Here is a 6,004-nt window from a genome sequence, read left to right as displayed (position 1 = left end):
GCCCGGTATGAAAGGAACTGCTACGGAATGTACCACATTTGATAACAACAACGCGGCGTGAGCATTTGGGGCCGAGCTGTATGAGGGGAAGGGGGTTCTGACAACAGAATGGTGCCGCTAGCTTTCAGCAGAACCCAAGAGAGTCGAGGACGAAAAATGTACAGTACAGCACATATTTGAAGCACTCCCCGTCCTTGCACCTGTTGCTGTGGTGTGCACAGCTGGCATGAAAAAAACAAAAACAAAAATGGAACAATTTAGCCTGCGCAACGCATGGGTACTGGCAAACGGACAACGATGCACTATACGCACCAAATTTCTTACGCTAAATTTTGCCGAACTTTCAAGGAAACAAATCAGCTTGCTTTTACCTTCGCTAGTACGCTTCCTTGACGTTCGGTGTGTTTTTACAAGAGCTGGTGCGCAGCTCGACGCGGTCAATTTTGGAGGGAAAAGAATTGAAAAACTTGTTAAGCTTTTGAGCCTTTTCTATCAAAGAGCTGCCTAATGATACTCCTTGAAGCAATTTTGAATTCTACTGCAATTTTTTTTTATGTGTCAATAAGACAGGTACGAATACGTGTCACGTTCAAATTTTTTTTTACGAAGTCACTGGTGAATATGTGTACTCTGTTTTCTACAAGACTAGTGGTCGGAATGGCTTGAAAGTGATGCCCTTCTATTTTTAGTGTCATTGTGAGTGCACTTTAAACATTTATATGAACGTGAGATATCCATACAGCGTGCGCATTGTAAAGGGTTTAACGCCCGAAAGCAACATATGTGCTATGAGAGAGACCATAGTGGAGGACTCCGAAATAATTTAGATCACGTGGTGTTCTTTGTCGTTCTCTGATATCGCACAGCACATGACTGTTTCCGCATTTCGCATGCATCGAAATACTGCCGCCGCTGTAGGCATCGAACCGACGACACTGGGCTCAGCAGCAACACGCCACAGTCGTCATACTTTTTTTGGCTGCTCATTACAGCTGGCACTTATGTATTTGAGGGTTTGTCTCATTGACCAGGCTGCTGCCATGTTTTGTTTAATAGCTACCAACCCAAACTTTTTGCTAAAGTGGGACGACACCGAATGCGTGCTTTCGTTACTCTGCTAAGACTTTTTCGTAGGGAGGTTTGCTGTCTAAGAATGCCCGAATTCTCGCCGCTATTTTTTAAGGCTTATCGCCTTTTTTTTGTTGACTGTGGATCAAAGTGCTTCTTGATTCGTTGTTTTTGCCGGAAGCCATTCGAAGTTTCAGGCCCAAGTTGTTGTCATTGCCTGACACAGGAGGTTGTATTTGTACATTTCAAACGAGCATTTAAGATCAGTACGGAAAGGAAAGCTTCTAAAATTGGACCTGTAATCACAAGCGTCATTGTGAGGGAACGCTGAAAATTGAAAACTTCAGGAATATAATGCTAGAACCCGGCAGGTATGTGAGCATGGCAGCATTAAGCACGAAGTCATGAGCACATGACGGGACACAATGGTGATGTTGGCAAAATAATAAGACTGCTGTGGTTCCCTTTGCATGAGGTCAAATTCAACAGTCGTGTAAACATCCGACATTTGGCATTTAGAGCACAAGGATCTTTCTCTGCTCTCTCTCTCTCTCTCACACACACACACACACACACACACACACACACACACACACACACACACACACACACACACACACACACACACACACACACACACACACACACACACACACACACACACACGCACACACGCACGCACGCACACACACACGCACACACGCACACACAAGCACGGTTTCGGTGTTCAGAACCAGTGTTCACGGATGGAATTGTTCGCGGTAAAGCGATGTGCCACTGCCCTTCTGCAGCAGGTGCTGCCAAGGTGCTTCGGTTGAGTTGTGACCCAGGCTGCTCTTCCCAAACAGCCTCTCTCTCTGTCTATATATATATATATATATATCGCCACTGCCCTTCTACGGCAGGTGCTGCCAAGGTGCTTCGGTTGGTTTGCGACCCAGGCTGCTCGGGAAGAGCAGCCTCTCTCTTTGTGTATATATATATATATATATATATATATATATATATATATATATATATGATCCTGCTCATCTGCCCCCCACGCGGTGCGCAGGCGAGCAGCCTGCCACACAACAGGCTACAGAGAGACGAACACACAACGGCGAAATGCGTGGAATGCCCACGTTTCGACACGATGACTTGTTTTCGTCTGGGACGGAGACAAGACAAGGGCAGGGCCTCTTGCCAAAACATTGGCAAGCACCCTGAGGTTTTCCCTTCCCCTGTTCACTTGGTGACTAGCAGTGAACACAGAAAACAACTCACCTTCGGCGGTAGCAAGAAGTACCCTGGGCGGTCATAAGGCCGAGAATGCCGGTCGCTCACGGCCACGCTGAATTGAAAGATACGACAGCGAACTGTGGCGAAATGGCGCCTGATACGGTCACCACCACCTCTAATGCCGCAAAAACTTCCCTCTCATGATCATCACAGTTTCCATGTCCAACATTCCCGGATAGGATAGGATAGGATAACTTTACTTAGCTCTAGCACAAGTGCTTTTATGCGGTCAGGTCAGTCCATCCGCAACGGTCGGTTGCCCCTATTCCAGGGCTCCGCTGGATGCTGCCGTCAGCTGAGCTCGCCGTATCAAACCGATCTGGTCATCGAGGCAGTCGCTGGAGAGCAGACCTTCCCATTGCTCCGCACTTGGGTTTGGTGTAACTGGGAGGACGTCGACTTTTTGGCATGCCCATGTTATGTGATACAGTGTAGGTTTTTCATGGCACCACGGACAATTGTGTGCGTAAAGTGTGGGGTGAATTTTACTTAGTGTGTTTAGATTTGGATATGACCCCGTTTGGAGTTGTCTCCATGTGACAGCCTCTTCTTTAATGTAGAAGAACTTCTTGCTGGGCGAGTTGGTGCATAGCTTTCTTGGGAGAGAGTCTTGCGCTCTTTCTGTCTTCTGCCTCTTCCTGTGTATGTTTTTTCGTGTGCGCAACGCCATCCCAAGAAAGCCTCTTCTCTGTTTAAGGATTTGTGTGGCGGTGGGTACCGCATCCTGCTGCCTTTGTAGTTGCTGAGTACGGCCCAGTATACCCGAGGTACTGGCAGGGATTCCTCAAGGTCTTTGACGTTGGATGCTCGGTAGTTAGTATATCCTCGAGCTATCCTGTCCGCCTCTTCGTTTCCTGCCACCCCCGTGTAACCCGGTACCCAGATGATCTTATTTTTGATCGGCTTGTGTGGTTCTGCATGTGTTTGTTGCGTCTTGCAGTCTACAGAGCGGAGTATGCGGGGCGCTATGTGACCGACTCTGCCGCATAGATAGTTGCGGCAGGCTGCTTGTGAGTCAGTAAGAATTGTCAGTGACCTCCCAGTCCGATAAGAAAATTTTGAATATTGTAATATTGTCAGATTCTGCTATGGAAATATTGAACGGAATGGTCCGTTCTTCTGATATGTTGCAGTCTTTCTTTTATCTTTCGCATCGAACAGTTACGACTGCCGTAGAAAAACCAGTGGGGAACTGTTTGGATGACAGAAAAAAACGTTAATAATAAAAAAGCAAGACTGTCGTAGGGTTATCTGCGGATATATTGATTTATACTGTGAAATCTTGCATTATACGAAAAAATTGCGTTCATAAACTGTTTCCTGCTCCAAAATGGTTTTGTACAGAATTGTTGCGTATAACAGCGCTGTGGTCGCGCTCTTATACGCAACAGAAAGAAACAAGGTTGCTAATCCAAAGTTAGAAACAAAGAGTGTGAGAACGTGGGAAAAGGAACGACAGAAACTTTCGCCACAGTGTTTTCTATCAGCCATTAATATAGCTCGAAAGGTTTAGGCCTTTAAAGACGCTAAGAGTCCGCGAGTTTTTTCTTTTTAAGCACCCGAAAAACTGCTTTTTCATTTATTTACGGCTACATTCTGTTCTTCCTGTGTCCGGTCTGCTGTCTTCCGCCATTTTTGTCGGCCCGTTCGCACATGCGCGGTGGTGGACCCTGGCTGTGCACCTGCGCTTGTCCTGCACAGACGTGCACCTGTGTATTACATATGCGGACACCGAACATCGGGAAACGGGCTAACATCCGTCATACAGTTAAGGCTTTAACGCATGGCTTTCAGTGGTGACCCACCTCCCCAATACAGGTTCACCTGAATAGCCAATTGGCGCCCATTTATTTAAAAGCCTAGACGATAGCCTTCGGAGACATATGGGCCTCTATGGGACCTGTCTTAATGGAAGCGCATCGAGGATACCTACTGCAGGAGGTAGTACTCTGCTGCATGCAATGAAGTATAGGTAATCCAGGCGTAGCACGGACGTGTTTGCGAGCTTTTGTTTTGCCAAATAATCAATTTTACACAAAGTTAAGTGGTTTGTACAGACAACATAATGTTGGGCATTATTATAGCGTTATCTTAGCAGACAAACGAGCTTTTAAATTTTTTTATCACAAGTAATAATAATAATAATAATAATAATAATAATAATAATAATAATAATAATAATAATAATAATAATAATAATAATAATAATAATAATAATAATAATAATAATAATAATAATAGAGATTTATTCATCACAACCATGAAAAGGGTCTAGGAAAAAAGCCAGCAAGGCTTGACGAACCCTCGGCCCCCACATATACAAAGGCATTAGGGGAACAAAGAATACATATTATGCAACAGTATCACAATAACAAAAATAGCTCCAAAAACTTATGGTGCACACATTCAATCAAAAGGAAAAATGAAAAGATTATAGAACTGATTTTTGAAGCGTAGGAAATGCTTACAAAGATTCCATTTTTATGATGTGACGTGTTTAGTTGTTTTCGTATCTGGGAGGCAATCATTTGTAACCCGTAATTTGTTCTTGGAGTTTTAGTCTGCCACGGGGAGTGCTGTCTAGAGTTATACAGCTTTTCGCTCGGCGTTAAGCAGGCCAGTGTTCCTAAATAATCAATATGACGATCGCTCCTTCTTATACCTCGAAAACAATTGAAAACTTAAGATGTCAAAAATTTTCTTAATACCTACATGCATCTTCAAAGTCCTTGCTCGCATTCTGGTTGAGATTGAGCAGTAATATACATGTTATTGCCTTCTTTTGACGCAGACGAATTTTGTCAAGATTATTTAGAGTGGTCGTGCCCCAGACAAGGTGACAATAATTAAAATGGGATAAAAACAAAGATTTGCATAGGAGCTCCTTAATCCTCGCTGGAAGCATTGCTTTCAGGCGATATAGTCGTATGAGAAATCATTCCCCAGAGAGAAGTAGAGAACAAACTTTATTAGCAAGATGATGTGTGCTCCGCTTTAGCACGGGGTTCTTAATCCAGAAACCCCACTATATGTCTCTCAACCCGTCGCGTCACTCGATTCGGTTTTTGAGCTGCGGCTACTAATTATGTCTGGCAGTGATGAAACTCGCAATTTTTGCAGTTCGCGCTGTAGCCGACTATCGCTGTAAAACGACTACTGCTAAAAATGCTATTTCAGATAACCGCAGTCATGTATCCCGATAATCAGTGGTTTTGTGGATTTGACCCCGACCTGGAGCCTGAAACGCGCCGTCAGGAAAGAGACGAAGGACGGAGTGAAAGAAAACAGAAAAATAGACGCTATAATGATGGGCTGCGGATTGACTTCGATCAGCTGAGGCTCTTTCACGTGCACTTACATCGCGCAGCACACGGAAACCTTCTGCATTACGCATACATTGAAATACAGCAGCTGCGGCAAAGATTTCTTCGAGGGCAAACGCAAAAACGTCATTACTTCACGGCCTGGCTCAGGTGCCCATCGACAGAGCGAGTGTTACTGTCCGTTCCTCTCTCACACAAAAAAATTTGCAATTTTTTGCAGAATAAAATGCATAAACAAACAAGAGGTACGTCAGAGTGCACTTTTTAGCCCTTGTGATCACAAACTAGCCTACAGGGAACCAACTGGACGCGCACATTACACTTTGGATTAG

The sequence above is a fragment of the Amblyomma mixtum genome, chromosome 2 (assembly GCF_055824585.1).
Source record: "Amblyomma mixtum isolate Tamu chromosome 2, ASM5582458v1, whole genome shotgun sequence".
In the NCBI taxonomy this organism is placed as follows: Eukaryota; Metazoa; Arthropoda; class Arachnida; order Ixodida; family Ixodidae; genus Amblyomma; species Amblyomma mixtum.
Note: the sequence above shows the minus strand (reverse complement) of the source record.